Here is a 26,115-nt window from a genome sequence, read left to right as displayed (position 1 = left end):
AAAATGAATACCGCTGTTCACTGAGTTTTTGTTTTTACATTTTTAAAACTGCGGTGAATATAGGCAAAAAGGTAGAATTGTCATCCTTTTTTTTACCTTAGTGGCATTTTATCTCATGAAACATATGCTCCTATTAAGTTGTTACCATAAGCATCTGACAGAAACCACAATTATGTAATGATAATATCATGAACCCAATGTGTCCTGTCCAGTGGTGGTATTCATTTTTTTTTTTTACTACCGGTTCTGTGGGCATGTCTTGGTGGGCATGGTGTGGCTTGGTGGGTGTGGTGTGGCTTGGTGAGCATGGCAGGAGGAGGATACTGTAAAATCCCCTCCCCACTCCTGAAGGAAGGTTACTGCAAAATCCCATTCCCTCCCCACCCCACTAACCTGCTTTCCAGCTCCGTTCTCCTGTGCAGGGCAACAAAAGAAGACCCAGCCAATCAGCTGGGACTCAGGAGGCAGAGAATAGATGGGGGTGGGGCCAATCAGAGGTGGTATTTGCCAGTTCTCCAAACTACTCAAAATTTCCGCTACCGGTTCATCAAAACTGATCAGAACTTGCTGAATACCACCTCTGGTCCTGTCTCACTGCTTGCAGAACTTCATGCTAGTTATTAGAATAATGTTATTGATGGAAGAGCATATTTGCAGTTCAGGGTTGAACTGTGCACTGATAATGTTACCTAGTTTGATAATAAACATTTTCAAGTTTGAGAGTAATATTAATTAACACCATTTCTCAATCCCACACTACCAATACTTTCACACAGAAAATGACATAAAAAAGGTGAATCATATAGGAAATAATATATAGGAAATAATGTACCCTATACTAAAGGAAAACTACAAATTCTTGAAGGCCCTATATTATTTGTTTCATATATCTAAGAGTCAAGTTGTTCATATAACTTTCAGTGGTGCTAATACTTACTTATGGATAAGTTGAGAATTTTAGGTGCCAAAATACAGCCCCAAATCAGGTTCAGCTTACCCTTGAATGGGCAAGTATAAGGCAATTTTTTTACCCAAGTATATGGTAATTTTTAATGTATCTGTATCTTCCAAATATACTTGTGGATAAGCCCATTACAGATAAGCCAACCTTTCATTTATTAATCAAAATACCATGAAAAATGTGGTTGGCTTATCTGTGGGTGGCTCATTTTTCATGGTATTTTTGTTAATAATTCAAGATTTGACTTATCTGCCAATGGGCTTATTTATAAGAATGTAAGATGTTTTAGTTACCATATCTATCCAATTTTCCCTATGTTCAAAGAATGTAAAGTGCAATATGCTAAACCTAAATTATAGCTCACTACTATTCAACAATTTCTTTTGCAGTCCTGCTTTTGTTCTATCTCTTTCTTTGAGTATAAGGTGATCTAAGAGTTATGATTGAAAAATGATTCACAATGATTCCAGAAATGTTCTGAGGAAAAAAAATATCCTCATGCAGAAAAAAATGGAATATTGTATTTGTAATAAATTTATTACATTTTATGTAAATATAAAATTTAATAAACATTAATACATTAAAATTCACAATCTCAATAGCCTTATAATAAAATTTCCTTCTGCTTAATTTGCCATGATTGGTTGGGAGTGATGGATACTGTAGTCCCACATATTAGAAGGACTAAGATTAGGAAAAATATTCAGTCTTATTGATTAATCTAAGGTTATCCATCAATCAAATGAGATATAATTTTGATATAACAAGGTAAATAGGTATGCACTATTACATATTTTACTTGCATAATAAACATAATAATGATATGCTTATAATAAGCCTAGTTCAAATGTTATATAAAATAGTTATATAAAAGGTTATTTTTGAATAACTTCCTATTTGGTGAAGAAATAAACCCACGTCAGTAAAAGAAGAAAAAGTAGATATATTTGAAATATTGATTATAAATAGCTTCTGAAAAAATGGTAATAAGGAATTCCTGGTTTTTGTATACATTATTCTCCTCCACATGAAAAGTTTGATTAATGTATACCTAAACTTTATTTCATGCTAATAGACTATAAAGTGCACCCTTTAAAAAAAAAAAAAAGACCAGTAATACAAGCGGTTTTAAAGAAATCCATTTATAATGTTGCATCTTCAGCAAGTAATTCTTGACCTGGAAAATCATTTTTGCTAAAAATGACTAATTTTGCCAATTTGATATTTTTGCTTTGAATGTGTTTTTACACCAGCAGGCTAATCTGTTCTAAAGCATGTGTACCAGATGGAGAATAGAAGTGTCAAATGTATAACAGTCTTGAAATCCTTCTGCAAAACATGTTTCAGCATTAGATTTTGTCTGTGTCTTCTGAAAATCATATCAACAATCTTGTGTTTAGAACTCAGAAACAAATCTCACCAAAAGTACCTCTATGTGTTCAATAACGTAAGTTGACTCTTTCTTCCTTCTTTTTCTTTCCTCTTAGTGCTTTTATATAGAGATTTGTGCAAACATTTTTTATTTATGCAATCTGTATGGATTAGAACATAACTTATCTTTTGGATTTGGCACTTTGAATTGTGCAGTGTAGATCAGGTTAAAAAGGAAATGTAAATTTAACATACAATGCAGGTAGAGATTTAGACTTTGAAACAAAACATATAATGAATTATGAGTATCCATGGAGAATGAATTCACAGATTGATGTGGAAATAGGAGAAAATAAAATTCTGAATGCATGAATACAAAATTGGCCCAGACTAATATCTATTGATTCATCTGAACTTCACCAATAACGCAATGCAATGCCTAAGACAATATTCAGCAAAATTAAAGCAATTCCTGTGCAATTACTAATTACTGGTAGGCCAGCGCAAAACTTTCAATTCCTTAATAACTGTTAATTCACTGGGGAAAATAAACACCACCCCATTTCTGTAATTAGCTATTTCTATATACCTCCAGCCACAACAATCTCTTGCATGCATAAAGGAACACATAGCCTTTTCCATAGATAGGCAGTCCCATATTAAGCATAAGTTTGGTTCCTAACTGTGTTTAGCCAAAATTTGTATGTAAGTTGGAACTTGTACTTACTGTACAAACAGATTGCCTATTACTAAAATTGGCAGATGGCGTTGTCCTTCCTCGAGCCAACAAACTGCTCAAGCCACGCAATGCTTTCAGGAAGCATTGAAAACTGCTGCAAACAGTTTTCATAGCTATATTAAGAACCACTTGTTCCGCAACCATTCAAAGTACTAATGGTGCTGTGCTGAATGAGGACAACTGATCCTCAAGGTTGTGGCCATCGCAATGTCCTATGGTCATGTGATTGCAATTCAGGAGCTTGCCAACTGGCTCACATTTATGACAATGACAGCTTCTCACAGTCATGTGATCATCATTTGTCACCTTTTCTGCTGATTCACCCACAAGCAAGGTCAACAGGGAAGCTGGAAGGAAGTTGCAAGTTGCTCCTGCTCCCAATGCTTTTTCTTCTGAGGAGCCTGTGGGTGACCTGGGGGTCTTGGACTCTGCCTGATTGGTTGTATTCTGTAGCATCCACCTGTGACACCTGCCTGCCTATACTCCATAGTGCCCGCCCACCCACCAGCCGCCCACTCCATCATGCTTTCCCATGGCACCCTTTCACTCTGCATCCCACAATACTTGCCTGCCCATTCTCCATAACGCCTGCCCACAGCACTCACTTGCCCATATTTTGTAGTGCTCACTCATGGCACCTACCTGGCCATATTCCATAGTGCCTGCTTATGGTGCTAGCCCACTGGCCGCCATTCTGTACTGCCCACATGACCGTATTCCATAGCACCTGTCAATGGCACATGTCCATCTGCATTCCATAGCAAATGCTTGTAGCATCTACCTGCCCTCAGTCTATAGCATCCGCCCATGGCACCTGCCTGCCTGCATAAATCCTGCCTGTGGCATCCACCCTGCCACACTTGTCTAGGTCTTCACTTAACAACTGTGCTGTTCTTACCTAATGACGACAAGCAAAACTGCCAGGACTGTCATCACTAAGTAGTGTGGTCACATGATGCTTTGCTTTATTTAGCAATAAGCATTCCAGTCCCAATGCCCATCATAACTTAAGGTCTATCTGTATATAGAAATGCACGTAACTGAATCGCAATGCAGCTTGGAGAGTTCATTTGGATAATTTGGATAAATGTGGGTTAATTGGGAAACTTGCTTAATCCATTCCTCACCCATCGTCTTCTGCAATATCCACCAACATTTAAGCTTCAAACACAGTTCATTGCATTCCCTGGTGAATGGAGAAAGAATTAAAAGGCAGATCCATAGTTTCTTTTGGGGTCTTTGCCTGTATAGGCCACTCACTACTTCCTGAGTGCAGGAATGGATGATGTTGTCACCTTCCCATTTCCATTCCACTGTAAATGAATCTAACACCATGTTTTCCAGCTCCTATTCACAATTGCTCCTTTCCAATCCAAAGTGAAAGTAAAAGATTTCCAGGTTTTTGTTCCACTCTAGTTGCAGCCCCAGCTTCCATTGGCTACTATGCTGTATCGTCTGCTCCCTTGCAACACCTAATTGCTGCCCTGGTCAATATTTTGGAGTCAACATTTGCTGTGTTTTTATAATCTTGCAGTTGATACAGTGATGGCCCATAATGTTAATGAATCACCATCAACTCTGGTAAGCTTGTGCTCCATTCAAACATTTCTTCTCCCAGTGGGGAACTATCCAGAGTACCAGTAGGTGAAGCATGTTCTCCTTGCTTTCTCATATCCTGCCCAAAATATTGCACAATATTCCATTTTTAAAAATATTTAAATTGCAATACTCTGTTTCTTTGAACTTTGTCTGAACTATTAGTTTTTCTTTATAAAAGTTTCTATGGTCCTATGGAGGGACGTAGGACTAAATGAACAACTGGTTCCCTATTGCGTTGATTACACACAGCAACATTGGCGCGATAAAGAAGGGGGGAGGAAAATAGAAAGGATCTGTATCAGGGCAAGTCTTTATTACCACCACAGATCAGCTTATACAGAATGAAATAACATTTTGTAAAGTAAAATTAGCACCTAACTGAGTCAATAACTGTTATTGGTCATTTGTGGGCAGAATCTACCCACAATGTAACAAAATAAGAGAGACAATGGCTTTTAGCCACCTGGACTTGACTAACAATGAGACTGCATTGTTCATGAATGTCCAGGGCTGCCCATGGACTATACTGTACTATTGTTAAAGAAATAAAATGGAAAGAAGGGTTGATGGCATCCATTTGTGCAAACCTCTGGGAAAGGTCTGTACAATGCAAAGGCACAGGTGTAGTGAGGAGGACACAATGCCTAAAAGGAAAGAGCAGGCACTGCTTCGGAAGGACCCAACCTATGAGACTTGCCTTTTCTACATAGATGGAAAGACTGTGCACCCAACTCCACTGCTTACCTATTGCAATCCAGGGTGAAATTTCTGAAGTTGCCTTAAGAAACAGCTAGGAAAAACATAGAAGACAATCAGTTTGACCAGCAGGGCAAAACTGCCTTAAGACATCTGGGCTATTTTGAAGAAAACCAAAACAACAATTTAACAATTGTTTTTTGGGAGAAGGAAAGGTGTCAGTGGGAGAATTATGACTAATTATGACTAACATAGAACTAGTTCCTTTGGGATTTTTTTTTCTCCTCACTTTTCTTTAATTTCAAAGACACCAAATCTTATGTGCAAAAGAACAAGCAGCAGCTCCTGTTTAAAGCCCCGTTTCTTTGTTTTTAAATGTTGTTCTCTGCCACAGAGCAAAGGAAAAGATAATAAAATAGCATTCATTAGCATATTTAACAATGACAATAAATCTATAAAATCGCTTGACACAATCTCTGGACAACTGCTGGAAATAACGATTTAAATAATTTAGGAATAAATTAAAAGACTAACAGACATTGTTGCTTCATATACACACTTTCCATAATGTTATCTTGCCTTGAATATATCTAAGAACTGGTTTAAATTGCCTTGTGGGTGTTGGCAGGGTATTTTTTCCTGTTTTTGTTTTTTGTAAAATCAACTTTTTCTCCCTTGTTTTATTGTTTAAATTAGTATTGTGAATTTGCTACAGTTTCTTCAATTCTTTTGGAGGAAAAGTTAAGACATCAATTTTATCTATCTATATAGAATTTTTTTTTCAAAAGTATATCTCACAAGTACAAAAAAACCCCAAACAAATGCAAACTATTAGAAAAAGTAAGAAAGTTATTGACAAAGATTCAGATGTTTTTGTACACTTTCAGCCACAGAAATCTATGCAGAACTCAAAGGAAAGAAATCTTGCAAATTACAATGTGAGAAAATAGAGGACAGAAGGACAAAGGCAATCCATGATCTGGACATATATTGGTTATTTGTAAGAACTATTTTCACTAAATCTACTGAAGTGTAAATCTTTTTGTAAAAAAAATCAATTATTTCAAAGATAGTTAACACATTTCACATTTGCAACTTTCAAAACAATTCAAACCATAGTTGTACATAGTTCATGAAAAAGTCAGAGTGCAGCAAGACAATATTCTTAGTTTATAGCTTCGATTATATACACTGCTCAAAAAAATAAAAGGAACACAAAAATAAGACATCCTAGATCTGAATGAATGAAGTATTCTTATTAAATACTTTGTTCATTACATAGTTGAATGTGCTGACAACAAAATCACACAAAAATTATCAATGGAAATCAAATATAGCAACCCATCGAGGTCTGGATTTGGAGTTACACTCAAAATTAAAGTGGAATAAAACACTACAGGCTGATCCAACTTTGATGTAATGTCCTTAAAACAGGTCAAAATGAGGCTCAGTAGAGTGTGTGGCCTCCATGTGCCTGTATGACCTCCCTACAACGCCTGGGCATGCTCCTGATGAGGTGGCGGATGGTCTCCTGAGAGATGTCCTCCCACATCTGGACTAAAGCATCCCCCAACTCCTGGACAGTCTGTGGTGCAATGTGGCATTGGTGGATGGAGCGAGACATGATGTCCCAGATGTGCTCAATTGGATTCAGGTCTGAGGAATGGGCGGGCCAGTCCATAGCATCAATGCCTTCGTCTTGCAGGAATTGCTGACAAACTCCAGCCACATGAGGTCTAGCATTGTCTTGCATTAGGAGGAACCCAGGGCCAACCGCACCAGCATATGGTCTCACAAGGGGTCTGAGGATCTCATCTCGGGACCTAATGGCAGTCAGGCTACCTCTGGCGAGCACATGGAGGGCTGTGTGGCCCCCTAAAATATGCCACCCCACACCATTACTGACCCACTGCCAAACCGGTCATGCTGGAGGATGTTGCAGGCAGCAGAACATTCTCCACGGTGTCTCCAGACCCTGTCACGTCTGTCACATGTGCTCAGTGTGAACCTGCTTTCATCTGTGAAGAGCACAGGACACCAATGGTGAATTTGCCAATCTTGGTGTTCTCTGGCAAATGCCAAACATCCTGCATGGTGTTGGGCTGTAAGCACAACCCCCACCTGTGGATGTCGGGCCCTCATACCACCCTCATGGAATCTGTTTCTAACCGTTTGAGCAGCCACATGCACATTTGTGGCCCGCTGGAGGTCATTTTGCATCATTTATTTAGTGTCTGTTCAAAGCTACAATAGCACTGAAAAATGTGACTTACAACCATTCTTCACACTTACAACTAATGCAACATCCTGATGGTTGGGTGATCAAAATTTGGGCACGTGGCAACAGACATGTATTTGTGACAATTGTGGTGCCCTGGAGTCACATTATCTCCAATGGCAACCTTCCCATCTGGCTACCAACAAACAATGTGGAAAGCCATCATACTATTCATTTAACAACTGGAGGGATTCCCTTAACAACTGTGCAGGGGTGGGATTTTACTGGTTCGGACTGGTTCAGGCAAACCCCCTATTCCGATGTTCAGCTCGCTCCGAACCGGTTCGCTGCAATGAGAAAGTGGGCTCGCCCGCCCACCCACCCCTGCTCTTTCCTGTGCTTTATGCCCTTTGTTTGCCGCACCTCAGCTGTTTTCTTCACAGATGCTGCAGTTGAATGTAAGTATGGGCTTGCCTTTTTAAAATGCAGAGTACGTGCGCGGAGCTTGCATTTGGTGCGAACGCACACGAAGCACGCATTCATGCACAAAGTGCATGATCACCGAACCAGTTGTTATACCGGTGAAATCCCACCCCTGCAACTGTGGCAAAAAAGGGCACAAAATTGTGCATGACTCACATAACAATGGTCTCACTTAGAAATTGAAGTGCTGATCCCAATTGTGGCTCTGTTTTGATGCACATAAACACCTGGAGGTTCCCTGGGTTCATGGGTCTTACCGCTAATGGAGAAACTGGAGTTGCATTTTGCATGGCTCTTCTTTACCACAATATGAATACAGGTTAAATTTTAAGTCAGGGATCACCAACCTTTTGGACCTCAGGGACCACCAAACTCATAATTTTAAATCCCGCGGACCAGAGACCCTGGGAAAATCCCCAAAAAAGTCTGCAGGAAAATTCCCCACCCCGTTTTCCTACCGATCAATCATTCTTTATTTGGGTTGGCAGGATACCATCTCCAGCTCCGTTCTTGGGGGGAGGGAGAGGGAGAGAGACTTTTGGCTTCATGCAAGGAAAGCAGCAGAAGCAGCAGAAGTCTTTCTTTCTCTCCCCCAAACTTCACCAGAAATGAGTCTTTGTGAGACTTGTTGTGCCAGCGCCGCCTCTTGGAACATGATGTCTTACAGGGTCCCAAAGACTCGTTACTGGCGGAGTTTAGGGGAGAGAAAGAAGACTTTTGTTGCTTTCCTTGTGTGCAGCCAAAAGCAGAAGAAGAAAGAAGCAGAAAGAAGCAGTCTGGTGGCCAGGCCAGGTGAGTAGGGCAAGTTCCCCCGCTCTGCCCTCCGCCCTTTCCCCCTTCCCCTCACTACCTCATGTTGTTTGCAATGCAAGCAATGCAAGCTTTGTGTTCCCGTGGGCTATGTGGGCAGTGCAGCCTTGTGTTCCCATGCAGCCTGGATTAATTGCTCGGGGGGTGACATTTCTCTGCAGACCACCAAAATGTTCTCACGGACCACCACTGGTCCCCAGCCCACTGGTTAGCGACCACTGTTTTAGGTGCCTTTCCACACATTGAGTGAATGATCCCCACTGGAGATTTTTATACTGTTTTTTTAAAGTTTATGTCACCTTAATTGATATCTCCAATGTATATGTACACATGAATGCAATTTTGTAAAGTGCCCAGAAACAACCTTCTTTTAATGATAATACATAAAATATTAAATAATAAAAATAGAATTGGACGCAAACATAGTCATGTTTACAATAGCCCCAGTGAAAGGAATGAAGTTCCTCTTGATTATATGGATCATGCACTGATTTAAATGGTTTAATCATAAGCATTACTCAGTCTGAATACAATAAATAATAATTTGATTTTCATATGACTAGGATAGCAACTAGAAATGGAAACTTCTTTCCTCTAGGAATAAAACCAAAATGGATATGTGAAAGGAGATCTTAAGTGATATTCATTTTCCTGAACCTAGATATGTGGCCATTCAAGATAGTCTCTTGTAAAGCTAGATGGCTAGACAGCTTTTATTTGGAAATTGCCTTTTGAATTGAAGGCAGTGGTTGCTTTTCTTTTTTTTTAATCCACTGGTAAGCAAGCCTGTCTGTATGCTGATCACAGTAATTGACAGCATTCAGGGGACAAAAGGATATTGGTTGCTGAACTTCTACTGTTATTCTTCCATCATAGCTAAAGAATGCATTTATGATATACCAATAACTCTGGCATTTTTCTCAGTCAAGGGTATAACTATAAAGGTACACTCTGTCAAGCAGGCTAGTAAAAGTTAAAGCTACAAATGTTTGCTTGGAACTACGCTCTAAAAGCATATGATACAAGAAACGTGTATCCCATTGCTCATTTCTGGGGTATTATTTTATCTGATATGAGCATGCAGTGACTTAATCCAGACTGGGATCACTGAGGATCAGAAGACTAATGCTTTCCTTTCCTTTGTTTTGTTTTGAATCAACCCACTTGGCAGAGACCTGGGTTTTTAAAAACTTTAGTGGCACCAAAAACAAACACATAAACACACATATATTTGGGGTGTGTGGATGCGATTGCTTTCTTTAAAGGGTAAGACTGGAGGCAAATATTTTGCCTTTTCTCATATATATCTTTTTTTTTTTCTAGATTGGGTCAGTGTTCATAATGAAGCAGAATGGAAAGTTACCAGAAAAGTATTCTTATAATTTGCAGAAGTTTCTTAGCTTATATTGCAAATATTATAGAAGTTGCTTAATATGATATTGTGAAAACCAGAAAATTGCTGAATCTAAGTCTAAGAATAATGACCTATGAACTAGATAGGTTCCTGTAAACAGCTAAATGGCAAGGGTGAGTATGGAAAATAACAGATGGTGTAAGATAAGTATTTATATGCTGAATTGTGCAAAATGGCTAATTAGACTTACTTCCCCCTTTTGTAGTACGCTGGGACTGGGAGCTGCATAAAAGTAACCCCTCAGGAATAGCTGGGGGTTCAGAATTTGCCATGCTAATGCTCTGAACCTTTTGCGCAAATAAACCTGTACTCTCCTACCCTTCGTGGTCTTGTGTCCTGATTTGGAAACAGGATCTGCTGCAACAATAACACAGGAAGTAAAAGCAATAATTAGGACTGTTAGGTTTGGAGAAAAATGGAGACCAGACATCTGACCAGTGACTTCAACTCTTTAATAACAGTAGATAGAACAGAACAGAGCAAGGCTATGGGCAGCAGCAACCCTTTTATAGGGTTGGCTGCTACCTTATTAACCAATAATATGTGCAACAAGTTCAACTAAAACCCCCAAACCCCCCCCCCCCCCCCACCCCCCCCCCCCCCAAAAACCAACCACAACCCCCCCAAAAAAACCAAAACACCCCCCGAAAAAACCCCCCACAACCAAAACCCACCCCCCCCCCCAAAACCCCCCAAAAAAAAAACCCAAAAAAACCCCCACCACCAAAAAAAAAAGACCCAAAAAACACCCCAAATACCCAATAAGAAGTGTCCTAATATGGGCCAATCAGGGATTTGTTATGGACCAATCCTTGTTCGTTTGTTTAAGGACCAATCAGGTGTGCAGGCTTTCAAAACCCGCTTTGCATTTGGGCTTAGTTACTTTTTTATTGATTCACAACAAGGACAACAAAGAATGAAAGTCTATATGACCACATTTAGCTCTAAGTTCCAGTGATTTCAGAAGGGATTGTTCCCAATAAATGCCTATTCCATGATTCCTACACTTTCAACTACATTTCAGTTATATTTTAGACTCAGAAGATCTATCTGCTAAGTACTGTACATGCATAATGCAGTTAAAGTGTTAATCAGTCCCAGAGAAATAAGAGACTTGTGTTCTAGGAAGGATACTCTGGCTACTTCTGTAATCTTTGAGGAATTTATTTATTTATTTAATATTTAGATTTTTATCTTGCCTTTATTACTTTATAAGTAATTTAATGCAGTGAACATATACAATTCTCCTTCCTCCTATTTTCCCCCATAACAACAATTGTGTTGGGTGCATTGGGCTGAGAGAGAGTGTCTGGCCCAAGGTCATCAACTTCCTCAAGCAGCAGTAGAATTCACAATCTCCTGATTTCTGGGCCAGCATCTTAACCACAACACGCAGAATTCAGCAGCTGTAAAATCGGGTCTCATGTTGCTAGGTGAATATAATGTAGCCTTGCTCACATTGAATAGAGTGGATATGCAGAAATAATCAGGAGATTATTATGTCAGAATAGAACCTCTGCATATAAAAATCATCAGAATCACCATAAACATTTGGTGACTTTTAAGAGAAACTTATAGGTATTTCTATAGATTTCTGTTCCAGACATTGAAGTTCATACATCTTCAAGCTACCAAAGTTGAGAAACACTGGTTTATAGGATGCATTTCCATTTTGGTCATTATGCCTCACCTATTTCTACTTTACCCCGCAACATGTATTGTATGTTTCATACACAAACATACAGGTAGTTCTCAACTTACAACCATTCATTGTGTGACTGTTCAAAGTCTCAGCAGTAAGAAAAGTGTCTTACAACTGGTTATCACTCTTATGGCCATTGCCGTATCCCACGGTCATGTGATCAAAATTTGGGCACTTGGCAACCGGCCTGTATTTACAATAGTAGCAGCATCCCAGGGTCACCATTTGTGACCTTCCCAACTGGCTTTTGACATAACAAAGTCAATGGGGAAAGCCAGGTTTGCTTAACAATCACATGATTCACTTAACAACTGAAATGATTCACTTAACATCTGTGGCAAAAAAAAAAAAGGTTATAAAATCAGGTACAATTCACTTAACAATCACCTTGCTTAGCGATGGAAATTCCATGGTCCAGTGGTGGTATTCTACCGGTTCATCTCAGTTCACTTGAACCGGTTGCTCCAAGGATCATCTGTGAGTGAACTGCTTCGCTCCGATGATCAGCTGATGGGTCCTCCCACTCTCTATACTGACCTCTCCTGCTTTTCAATCTCAGCTGCTTCAAGTGGCACAGCCGATTGTAAGCATTTCATTTAAACTCTTTTGCAGCAGAAGGTAAGTTGGAAATGCTGTGCACATGCTCACACCGAACCGGTAGGAAAAATTGTGGAAACCCACCACTGCCGTGGTCCCAACTTTGGTCATAAGTCAAGGACTATCTGTATGATGAACACCTATGAGAGAGAGAGCGCACGCGCAAAAGAGTTTAAATGAAATGCTTACAAGTTCTCATTAAGGACAATAGCATTTCTTTCTCCTTCAGCGTTACCAAATACTAATTATGGAGCATCATATTTATTCTGATGAGGGAATAAAATGGGCACATTCAAGGATGTCTCTTTACACTCAGCTTTTGACTAATGGCAGCATGTTTCCATTAGCAAAGGGACTTCTTGAGTGCAAGGAAACGAGTGCTGGGAATGGCTTTATAAAGTTGATTTATTTTGCACGGTGGCCTAAAATCCTCACGGCTGTTCATCAGTGATTCATAAACGCTGACTGATAATTGGTCTGGCAATAGTATTTAGCAAGCCATGGCATAGCTTATGTTGTGAACTGGAAAGATGACAAATAAGTGACCTTTCATAGGCTGTTACTGGTTGCTTTCTAGTGCAGTAACTCAAGGACAGAACACATGTTCTGCATGCACAGTCCCTGAGATCTCCAGAAGGCAGGGAAAGATTTCTGTTTAAAAGCCTGGTGAAGTTTTGTGAGTCAGTATCGGAAATAATAAAGTCTTGTATTCTGGCTTGAGGTAAAGCTGTGGCCTGCACTTTAATTGTAAGGCTTGGCCTAAGTATATTGGCAAAAGAGCAGATTTCTGCCCTCTATGGGGCTGTCTCGGAAGGAGCACACACATGTACACACACAAACACACCAAATTGCCACTCGGGCAGGGGTGGGATTCAAAATTTTTAACAAGTTCTGTGGCCGTGGCTTAGTTGGTGGGCCTGGCTTGGTGGTCATGTGACTGGCTGGGCGTGGCCAACTCAACATCACTCACATTGAAGCACGCATCTCCTCACCTGGCCTCTCATGACTGTGGAGATGCTGCAACAGTCGTAAGTGTGAAAAATGGTCCTAAGTCACTTTTTTCAGTGCCATTGTAACTTTGAATGGTCACTCCACACAAAGCAAAGTACCAGCAAAAAAGGAAAAACAACTCCAGAGAAGTTCCAGAGACAGGAAGTCTAGTCCTGCCAAGAATGTAATAAGGGTTAACAGAGAGGCAGTTTCTGTAAGCACCAGAATGTTTTCTACCTGCCTTCCTTACAGGATTAGACCAGTAATTTCTTCTAACAACTGGTTCTCCAAACTGCTCAGAATGTTAACAACCGGTTCTAGTGAATAGGAGCGAACTGGTAGAATCCCAGCCCTGCACTTGGGTGTCCCCCTTATAGTGACCAGCAGTCCCAATTAAGTTCATTGTAGCTATGAATAGGGCTGCCATTCTAGCCATTCCTCCTATTTGCCTAAAATGACAAGGTAAAAGAGCTTTTTATAAACCATCAAAAGCGGCATCAATTTAAACATTCTCATTTTGAAAACGTGAACCTATTTCATATTCTGCTCCTTTATTTTAATACATGAAAAACACCCACCTCTGGTAGTTGTCATCTGTGCTGAACTGCGGTAAGCTGCTTGACGTGTTAATATTCACTCACAGCCAGCCATACAGAGATCCTGGGAAGATGTCCAGAACACAGCATGTTTCTTGTATGATTGTGTGGCGAATTTGAGCTACTGGGCAGGGTTGAGCAGGACGGCCAAGCTCAGGGGCAGCTCCTTGAACACATGGGGCGTTTCCATCAGCCCTATGAATAGGGCAATGATGGCAAAACCTTTGACATGCATGTCAAAAGTGACATGTCTTGGCATTTTGAGTGACACACCAGTGTTCATCAATACCCAACAACAACAATTCTCAAAAGCACACCCTATTGTCGCACAATCTCCTGAAAATGAGGGGTTTTTTTTACTTTTTTTTGTAATTATCCAATGCTTCTTTACATAATACATAGAATCATACATGATTGGAATGTATTTTTTAAAATAAAGGAATATGTAAATATTTATTTCTCTTTTGTTTGGGGACAGGGCAGTGCCACACCGGCAGTGTCGAGTTAGGCACTCTGAATTTTTGACACAGTGAGCCCATAAAGTTCACCATGACTAAATGAAGATTTGGGAACCCTTTAGTGACTTCAAGGGAAGAATTGTGAATCCCTCAGATGTGCAAAACCTTTCCTCATAACAATTTGCAAGAGCTCTTCATTTCCAGCTGATGACTGGCATTTGAAGGCTTGTGTTTGCTGGAAGAACATAGTTGAGGGCTTACCTCATTGCTGGGTGACCATCCCTATTTATGAAGCGGTATGTCCCAAGCATTTGGGTCAGCGTCTATTTATTCTTGCTTATTGGTCAAGCTGGTGGGCAGTTGACTTTCTCCTCGCAGAGAAATAGGCCAATAAATAAAATGTTGTCCTTCTGCACAGATTAAAAAAAAAAAGCTAGCTGAAGAGCATGAGGTGAATTATTTGAATGATAAATGGTTTTCATTATTTAGGTGGAATGGCTGTTACATCTTATCACATTATGTACATTTATTACAAGTCATTATCTTAACAAGTTTTTTTTTAACCTAGTCTCCCATCATATTTAGAGGATCCTGGGCTAGTGAAATGGGCCTAATTAGGCAGATCATTTCTGACAATTCAGGAAGCAGCAAAAATGCATTTTTGTTGCAGATGGTGAGGCTGCAATCATCTACATTTATATTAAAATAACACATTGAACTCAGTCTGGCTTTCTCTCAAGGAAAGACAGACAGAGAGATCAAGGCATTGTTAAGAATTAAAGGCCACGCACATTTGGTGATTTATTAATTTGGAATTTAACTCTCCAATCTCATACTTTCTCAACATACTCTATTGTTAAAGGCATTGATTGCCCAATTAATTATTCTACAATGAAGACTCGTTTGATATTTTTCTTCAACCTTACTGTCTTCCTTCAGTGTGCTTCTTCCATTCATATTGCCTCAAATCACTTTGTTTCTCAGGCTTTGGCCTTTTGTTGACATTTTGTTTTTAAGCTGTTAACAACTGATTCTTTAGATTCATTCTTTGCCCCCTGTGACAGCCACTTGCATATGTTTTGCTGGAATCTGCAGCTTTCCTTCTAATTTTCTTCAGCTGGATCTCTACATTTTAAAGGAAACCTTCTTTAATATTTTATTGACTTTGTTATTTAACCATGCAAATATCCTCTTGGATTCGTTCATTTTCCCACATTCTATAAAAATCATTTTATTCAACCTAATTATTACATTTGTAAATAACTTCAGGACTATGAAAGGTTTTGAACTTCATGACTCTGTCCTTACACATTTTAAAAAATATTCTTATTTTTCAAAAATTCCTTCTTCTTATATTAAATACTAGTTTGCACTTCAAATTCTTGGTAATTTTCCACTCAAGTTTTGCTAAAAAAGTTTTTCAAAAGAGGGTTGATATAAACCACATGCCAATGAAAATAAAAATAAATGCAACAAAAGTGAAAACTAAAGAAGGAAAGCTGAAGGAAGTCAATTTTGCTTGTTTGTTACATACAATAATAAAGCTGAACTTGCTTTTTATTCATTTTTAGGCAATTCCACACCAGTACCATTTCTGCTCCCCAGAAGCTGTTTGGAAATGAATCACAATTATCTTTGTGTTTGCAAACCCATAAATGATGAAGACAGAAAATGCTCTAAATTACTGATGGTAATAATAGCATCGCCCTCTTCTCCATAGAAAGGTATAAGAAAGCAATCTAGTGCTTGGAAGAAACTGCTAGAATCTTCTTGTTACTTCTACTTGCTTACCTGAGCAGATAAAGGGGAACTGCAAAGCTTTCAAGCCAAAATTTTCCTTCTAAAACTGGCAGGAAGGCTGAAATCAGGGTAGAGGAGAAAGCCTCCTGCCCCAGCAGGGATAATGGCTCATTCCCAAATTCCATTAAGCTCCAGTAAGCTTTATGTCCTGGTTTAAGACTGAGCAGGCAACTGGCTCAGTTTACAAGTGGTTTATTGCCAAGTAATATTGCAATCAATTATTAAGGCGGACAGAGATTTGGCTGTGCTGTGCGGATGCGCAGACCCTCTGGGGGAATATTGGGAGCATACCTTGCTTGGTAGCTAGACATGGAGCACAGGGTTTAGTGTTCTGTCAATCTGTAGGATATAAATGGAGCACAAGTTCAGGGAAATAAGACACATTGCAAACACAGCCACAATAATCCAATAATCAAATGCCAAAGAACTTAGTCAGCCGATCTTATTTGAAGACATGAGGATCAAGAAGCAGAACAGGAAATAAGGAACCCAAATCTGCCAAGTAGTTTCCAATAGAAAGGTCATTGGCAATGGCTGTTCTTAAACAGCTCAGATGCAGGTATGAATCAGTTCCAGCCTTTGGCATCTTTCCTTCTTGAGCAGCTGAGCAGATCACTTTTTCTCAACTCTTAGAAATTGCTGGGGCTTGATACCTGGCCAAGATTTAGCCTCTCAACACCTGATTCCTCCTGCACATGTTGCTGCCGATTTATCTACAAAATGGGGGTGATAGAGTCTTGCAAGTCTGAAAGCACAATTCGTTCTCCCCCACTCCATTGCCTTTACTGCCTGAAAAGGAGGGCCTCTTCTGAGCCTCTTATTTTACCACTTTGCAACTGCAGTCTATATACTGTCTATTATCTGTTTTGGTGCAGTGGTTAGAGTGCAGTACAGCAGGCTACTTCTGCTGACTGCTGGCTGCGGACAATTTGGCAGTTCAATTCTCACAGTCTCAAGGTTGACTCAGCCTTCCCTCCTTCCGAGGTGGGTAAAATGGGGATCCAGATTGTTGGGGGCAATATGCTGACTTTGTAAACCGCTTAGAGAGCACTGTAAAGCACTGTAAAGCAGTATATAAGTCTAAGTGCTATTGTAATTCCTTGGAAGTGCCTCTTTGCCCATTTCTCAAAGCACCAAATGATCCATGTCATTACCCTAAGGACAGGGGTGTGATTCAACCGGTGTAACAACTAGTTTGGTGAGCACACACGCAAAGCATTTGCTACTGACCTCCTGCAATCCCTATGTGTTAAGCAGCTGACACGTGGCAGCTGAACTTGAAAACCAGGATATAAAGTACAGACTAGAGCCAGGGTGGGTCAGTGGGGCCAACCGCTGATCATTGGAGTGAACCAGTTCATTCCCAACTGATCCTCGGAACTACTGGTTCAGGTGAACCGGGGTGAATCGGTAGAATCCTACCTCTGCCTAAGAACCTCCTTCCATTCATGGCAGTGAGAGACCCTGTTAGTGGGTAGTTATAAGATTATCAGGGGAAGGGGAGAGGAAGACAAAGCAGTTATTACAGCATTATATTTCCTGACCTGTGTTGACATGTGTTGTGACTAATTCAACAGGATATGAATGCCATTCCTTACACTGCATTACTCTAGTTGCAGCGCAGGTCAGTTTAACTCAAATTGCCTCTATAAATATCTCAAGGTGAAATAAACTCAGAGTGAATCAGGACGAGCATTAAAAAAACAGAGTGATCTCTTTAGTGGCTCTCCTCTTTTACAAGGAATCATTTTAGAGCCAAGGAAACCTTTGCCAGCTTAGTTGCTTCCCTAATTGAACCAGTCCATGATGGTTATTTTCATGAATGCCCTACTGGAAAGTGTCATTATATGGCAGTATTTCAGCCCATAGAATAGAGCAAATGTTGGTGTGAAATACTGTTTATGGCTTCTGCCAGTACTTCAAAGTACACCAGTCAGGAGCATAAAGTCATAAAATAAAGATGTATGCTTTAATTTCCAGCCAGGATCTTGGTAGTCTATAAAATTGAAATACTCCACCATTATTGGAGTTTGCTTTACATCATTATCGTGTTCCCCTAATCCTGCCTGTGAAGTCTGAAGCCATGCTGATTTTTTAAAAATGGGGCAGGGGAGTGAAAAGTGCCTCCATGAAAAATGCCAAAATGATAGATAGTAATAGTTTGCCTGGAAGTAGACTCCTGAGTAGAAACTGGCCATTTTATTTTATTTTTTAATTTTTTTTTTGTAAAGGTAGCATTAGGGGTGGAAGAATTTATCTTGCAGTTCCAGAGAACAACATTTTAAGCCCTACGCACATTTCTCCATTAGATATGATGTAAGCAGTTAAGCAGTAGATGTAATAAGAGGCAGATTCTAACCCACTTTTAGTCACTGAAGCCCGCTGGATGACTTTGGGCCACTCATTTTCTGTTGCCATTCCACCTTTCTCATTAGGCCATTGTTGAGGAGAAAATAGGAGGCAGGAGTTCTATGCTTGTTGCTTTGAATTCTGAATGAAATCATGTGCATTCATTAGGTTAAGGAGAACTTTTTACTGGGGTTATAGTTCCCCCAACCTCACCAAGTAACTTCTGGTGCTCATTCATAGAATCACAGGACCTTGGAGGTTTTCAAGGCAGGAGATCTTATATCATCTCACACAAATGGCTGTCCAGTCTATTCTTTTTTTTTTTTTTTTTTGCAATTTTTTTTTATTTTAGTCTATTCTTCAAGACTTCCAGCAATGAAGCACCCACAACTCCAGGAGGCGAGCGGTTCCATTGATAGTTTCTTCTCACTGTCAGGAAATTTCTCCTTAGTTCTAGGTTGGATCTCTCTAACTAGCTTCCACCCATTGCTTCTTGTCCTGCCCTGATATGTTTTGGAGATTAATTACGATAACAATGATAACAGTGCTACATAAACTATATCTACTCCTAACCTGTCTATACCACCAGGGGTGGGATTCTACCAGTTCAGCCTGGTTCGGGCAAACCGGTAGCTCCGAGGATCATCTGTGAGTGAACCGCCCGCCCACCCCAGCTCTATTCTGACCTTTATTTCCTGGTTTTCAAGCTCAGCTACTTTGTATGACACAGCGATTGTCACACGTCAACTGTTTAACACACAGGGAGATTGCAGGATTGCAGGAGAAAGTCAGTAGCAAACCCTCTGCACCGAACCAGTTGTTACACCGGTTGAATCACATCCCTGTATACCACCAATAATGGATGGCATGTTGTTAAGGTCTCAATGAAGCAAAACAATATTGGAAGATCATACAGATTCAAGCAGGGTCCCTCAAGCAGGTGCTGAGAATTGAACCAAAAACATCTCAATTACTCATTCCAAATGCTGAAACCCAGAAAGGAAGTTTCCATACCCTGTCCGCTGTCACCAAGTCAACAAGAGCTACATTTAATGCTATAATTTTTGGCTATTGAATGACATGTGGGCAATATAATTTGCTTTTCTTTGCTAGGCATCAGGACAAGAAACTACAAAGCTGTTGGAAGCAAAAATGTGGACTCTTTCAGTGACAATCAAGAAATCATGAAATGCTATTATGTCATATTTCTTAATGCATGAAATTTAGAAAATAAAATTTGTGAAACCAAATATCACCAAACAGCAATCTATAGACCATAGATGTTTCATATACAGAAAAAGTCTCTACAGACATTGAATGAATTATATAGTTATATAATAATAAATAAATAAATTAATTAATTAATTTAATAGCGTCCTATCAAATTCTGTACCTGTCAACAGTGGTTTCCGCCAAGGCAGTGTTCTAGGACCAACTCTCTTCATACTCTACATAAATGACCTCTATGATCATATTAAGAGCAACTGCGTTCTCTTCGCTGACGATGTAAAGCTATTCAACACCACAGACAATACTGCTACCCTTCAAAAGGACCTCGACTATGCATCAGAATAGTCAAACAAATGGCAACTTCAAATCTCAACAAATAAATGCTCTGTCTTACATATTGGCAAAAAAAATCAGAAAATAAAATACAAGCTGAATAGTCAAGACCTTGTTGATGGTCCAAACTCTGTCAAGGATCTTGGAGTACTCATCTCTAATGATTTAAGTGCTAGAGCCCACTGTAACTACATAGCCAAAAAGGCATTAAGAGTTGTTAACCTAATCTTATGTAGCTTTTTCTCTGGTAATATTACACTAATAACTAGAGCATACAAAACATTTACTAGACCAATACTCGAATACAGCTTATCAGTCTGGAACCCACATTATGTATCTGATATTAACACAGTTGAGAAAATCCAGAAATATTTCACAAGAAGAGTTCTCCACGCCTCTACTCGTTGCAGAATACCTTATGCCACCAGACTCGAAATTTTAGACCTAGAAAACCTAGAACTATGCCGCCTTCGGTCCGATCTAAGTATAGTATATAAAATCATACATTGCAATGTCCTACCAGTCAATGAATATTTCAGCTTCAACCATAACAATACCAAATAATACATACAAACCCAAGGTAAACCGCACCCAACTTGATTGCAGGAAATACGACTTCAGCAACAGAGTGGTCAATGTCTGGAATACTCTACCCGACTCTGTGGTTTCTTCCCCAAACCCCAAAAACTTTAACTTTGGACTGTCTACTATTGACCTCACCCCTTTCCTAAGAGGTTTGTAGGGCGGCATAAGCGCACCAACGTGCCTACTGTCTCTGTCCTATGGTTTCTTTTATTTTTCTTATATGTATCCATGTATTCATAACTATGTTTTTACTTATACCTATTATCTTGTAAGCAATTGACAAACCAAATAAAATAAAAAATGAATTGCAACAACAGTTAAAAAATAATGAAAACAGATTTGAAACTAAAAAAGAAAATGTGCTACAAAAGCAGTAGAACAAGTTAACATAAACAACCATTTGGAACAAGTTAGCATAAACATCTATTTGGGTGCTGCCAAGGAACATTCTGAACAGTTCATTCAAAATAATGAAGTAGAACTACAGTTGTCTGAATACCAAAAAGTTAGAGAAATTGCATTAAAGAAATTGCATGACAAAGATTGCCTCCTTGGAAATTTACTCACAGAAATGATATTTTACATGATGTATGTATGATTGCTCAATCAATTATGGTAAAAACACCAAAGCAGACTAATCAGCTTATGTACAGCCTGATAAATGTAACAATGATAGAACTGGGTTATAATTTAAAAGCAATTCACCCAACCCAAAATCAATTTTGAAAATAAATTAGGAAACATTTATATGATTTGGATTGGCCACATAGTTGGATTAAAAATGTTTGGAAATTTGGGGAATTAATAGAAAATTGTAACAGAAAAAGATAAAAAAATAACACTGTCTGCAAACACATAAGAGCCTGGAAAAATCAAAACGAAAAGAATATTTTTTCAAGCAGACTTTTCAGTCCGACCACTATTTTTTTAATGTAGTTCTGATTCCATGGATGATAATTTTGAATAAAATGTCATTTGGAAATGAATTATCCAAAGAATGGACAAAAGTTTCACTTTTTCTCTACATGGTTAATTTGAAACTATAGGCAGAATTACCTAGAAAAAATACAGTTGCTTTTTTGATACAATTCAAATCTTTAGTGATGCATTAAAATGGAATTTGGATTAGATAAGTGTGTAGTGCTGGCAATAAAAAAGTAAAAAAATTGAATACTTAGGTGGAATTCAATATAGAATGGCAGAATCACATCCGATACCTGTACAATCAGCACAGGGGGCCCCCAAGGCTGTGTGCTTTCTCCACTCCTCTTCTTCCTATATACCAGTGACTGCATCTCAAACGATCCATCTGTTAAAATACTGAAGTTTGCTGATGACACAACAGTGATTGGTCTCATTTGAGACAACGATGAATCGGCATACAGACAGGAAGCTATAAAACTTGCCTCGTGGTGTAACTGGAACAATCTGGAACTGAACACACTCAAAACCGTAGAAATGGTGGTAGATTTTAGAAGAAACCCTCCCATCCTACCACCTCTTACAATACTAGACAACAAAGTATCAACAGTAGAGACCTTCAAATTTCTAAATTCTACTATATCACATGACCTAAAATGGACACCTAACATCAAAAAATGTCATCAAAAAAGCACAACAAAGAATGTTCTTTCTTTGCCAACTCAGAAAGCTCAAACTGCCCAAGAAGCTGCTGATATAGTTCTACAGAGGAATTACTGAGTCTATCATCTGCACCTCTATAACTGTCTGGTTTGGTTCTGCAACCTAACAAGACAGACACAGACTTCAGAAAGTAATTAGGACTGCAGAAAAAACAATTACTACCCACCTGCCTTCAATCGAGGACCTGTATACTGCATGAGTCAAAAAGAGGGCTGTGGAAATATTTACAGACACCTCACATCCTGGATATAAAACTGTTTCAACTCCTACCCTCAAAATGACACTATAGAGCACTGCACACCAGAACAACTAGACACAAGAACAGTTTTTTCCCTAAAACCATCACTCTGCTAAACAAATAATTCCCTCAACACTATTCAACTATTTACAAAGTGTGCACTACTATTACTGTTAACCTTCTCATCACTTCTTATCACCCATCCCCTCCCACTTGTGATTGCAGGACTGTAACTTTGTCGCTTGTATCTTTACAATTTATATTGACTATTTCCTAGTATGATTTGATTGCTGATTGTACCCTATGACTATCATACCTTATGATTCTTGATTCTTAACGAATGTATCTTTTATGTATATTGAGAGCATTTACACCAAGACAAATTCCTTGTGTGTCCAATCACACTTGGCCAATAAAGCTATTCTATTCTATTCTATTCTATTCTATTCTATTCTATTCTATTCTATTCTATTCTATTCTATTCTATTCTATTCTATTCTAAAATCCAAACATTGACAACGGAGCAAAGTACTGGGGTATTCTAGAAGCATACTCTATATTGCATGCCGAAGTGAAAAAAGCAAACCAACTGCAAATATGTAAAATTAGTTAGAAAATTTCCAAAATTGAAGATGACTGGCAGTAATACATTCAAAGCCATTAATATTTGGGCTATCCCAGTAATATGCTAGACAGCAGGTATTGTTGACAGGGCACAAGCTGAACTAGATGCTTTAGATTACAAGAATAAAAAAATGTATGAAAACACATCATGCAGTACACCCCATAAAATGGCAGAGAACATGCATATTTACTATGGAAGATTTGTGGACATACTTCGTTGCAAGTGAAGCAAACAGTGGAGGATGAAATCTGAGGACTAAACGATTACCTAAAAGCAAGCAAAGAGATTATGTTAATAAATGTCTGTAAAGAGAACATTATGAGTGTGACAGAATCAAGGGTGGCATACAAAACTGAACAGTTATCAACAGTGAGTGAAAATTGAGAAGATTAATCTCTACATGGTCAATACCTGAAAAAAATGAAGGCAAGGTGACTAGTAATAGAACTTGGGAATGGCTTCAGATTGCATCCATCAAGAAAGAAATGGAAGGATTGCTATTAGCAGCACAAGAGGAAAAAAAAACAGAAAGAAATGTGATTAAAATAAAAATTTAAAAATCCTGAAAACGATAGCAAAAATATGCAAAGAGAAAGTAATAATTGCTAAACATCTAATAAGATGCTAAAGCAAAATTACCAGGTAATAAGACATGATGGAATGGCAGAAATAATACACTGGAATTTATGTATGGATTTGATTGGTGTGATCATAATGTTAAAAAGGTGCTTCAGAATGTAAATATAGGATTTCTAAATCCATAAGGACTGATTGAGTCTGCAATACTCCACTTATTGAAGAAAAGCAAGTTTTATTTATAAACATGGCAATGCATGCATCTATATGTATTGCAGAGTAAGTCAAAAGGAACTAGGGAAGATTATAAAATATTGAGACTTAACAAATAAAATGCAGTGATTGTTAACAATTATGTAATTATTAGGAGCACTAAAAGCTAGCAATAAAATTGACAAAACAATTTAAAAATAATTATCACCTTACAACATTTAGTTTGCTCAGAACCATGTGAAGATTATGGTTATATTAGGACAATATTAAGGCTTTGGGATAAAACTTAAATCTACTCTAAATTAATAGCATTTGCTGAGTATTCTTCAAAAATAATAATTATCGGAACACTGGGTGTTACACCAAAAAATCTTGGATGGCACTTAGAAAATCTGCACATTTACAAAATTTCCATCTGAGAATTACAAAATCTCACAGTGCTTGGATCCATACATAAACTACAGGAATACATTATAATATCCTAGGTTTTTGGGAAGAACTTGATACGCATGAAGGCCAACACCAATAAAGAACTGGCAGCTGTGACTTCACATTGTTGTGAATAGATAATAATAAATAGTCTGGAGAGTGGACATTGCAGTTTTTCTGTATCTTGTACAGAGGTGGATTCATAAACTCTACAGATGCAGAGAGATAACTCAACAAGACGTCCATAACAAAGAACATTTATTGATTCATCAGGTGTCCTCATAACTCACCTTTGTGATGTTCTCTTTTTATGATCAATCCTTTGTATATCTGCCTTGTAGGTAAAAGATGGTTATCTCCTAACCCATCTCATAGCTGTAGAAAAGGCTACTATCAGTTCATGAGTCCAGGCAAGAATGGAGGGAAACATCCCCTAACCCAGGGGTCCCCAACCACCGGTGCGCGGACCGGTGCCGTCCGTGGAACAAGTCCTACCGGGCAGCTGGTTTGCTGGGCGCCGCCATCTTTTTGATGAAAAGTGCTTCCAGTGAGCTTTCCGGGTAGAAAGCTCACCGGAAGCACTTTTTCATCAAAAAGGATGGCGGCGCCAGCGCTCGATGAGCTTTCCGGGTAGAAATGGCTTTCTACCCGGAAAGCTCACGGAGGCGCGCCGCCATCTTTTTGATGAAAAAGTGCTTCCGGTGAGGTCACCGAAGCACTTTTTCATCAAAAAGATGGCGGCGCCAGCTAATGCCGGTACCGGGCCGCGCCATTAAAAGGTTAGGGATACCGGGCGGCATAAGAAAGGTTGGGGATCACTGCCCTAACCCATCTAGGGTCGATTTAGTGACCAATCAAGATTACAGATGTGGCCACGTGACATGAACTACATTTCCCAGGATACCTTTAACTACATTTACCATGATGCATTCCCTTAAGGGGACAGCTCATAATTCCTAAGTAACTATCCAATTCCCATAGACTGGCTGGGACAGCACAGCAGTACTTGGAAATAGTAGAAGAGAAGAGAAAGAACTGGAGAAAATCCAAAATCCAAACACCTGAAGACAGAAAAGGAAATATCAATACCTTCAAATAGAGATTGAAAGAATATGAAAAAAGAAAGAAATAGTGGTTGGTGCCATTGGTTCCTTACCAAAAGATCTGGAAAAGTACACAATAGAAATTGAAAGAATCTAAATTTATAACTTACAGAATGGTGTGTTATTTGAGACAGCACTTTTATCTTTAACCTGCCTAGATTCTTATGAAGAATCCATTTGCTGAAAATACCAAATTCTATCATAACTATGTGAAGAGCAATAACATTGATGATAATGGTGTGAGATAATTATACTACCCCACCAGCCTACATCTAATTGATTGATTAATACATCTCATTAATTAAAACCTCAGGAGTTTTGTACACTAATGCTACAAATTTACTCACAGTGTATGC

At 38.9% G+C, this 26,115-nt stretch overlaps 1 long non-coding RNA gene across 2 annotated transcripts; it reads right to left on the bottom strand.

Moving 5' to 3' along the window:
- Positions 1-7,547: 7,547 nt before the first annotated feature.
- Positions 7,548-16,770, bottom strand: LOC148131271 (uncharacterized). 2 transcript variants are annotated; one of them, XR_015748657.1, is made up of 4 exons: positions 16,426-16,770; positions 14,896-15,044; positions 14,159-14,371; positions 7,548-10,645 (listed from the first exon to the last, which is right to left on the bottom strand). It is a non-coding gene; the product is annotated as an uncharacterized LOC148131271 (long non-coding RNA). The 2 variants fall into 2 exon arrangements; XR_015748656.1 differs by having other exon boundaries at positions 14,159-14,240.
- Positions 16,771-26,115: the final 9,345 nt, after the last annotated feature.

This window comes from Notechis scutatus, chromosome 3 (assembly GCF_049901735.1).
Source record: "Notechis scutatus isolate UNSWTSFEM ecotype Mainland chromosome 3, rNotScu1.2, whole genome shotgun sequence".
NCBI lineage: Eukaryota > Metazoa > Chordata > Lepidosauria > Squamata > Elapidae > Notechis > Notechis scutatus.
This window is presented reverse-complemented; position numbering and strand designations above follow the sequence as displayed.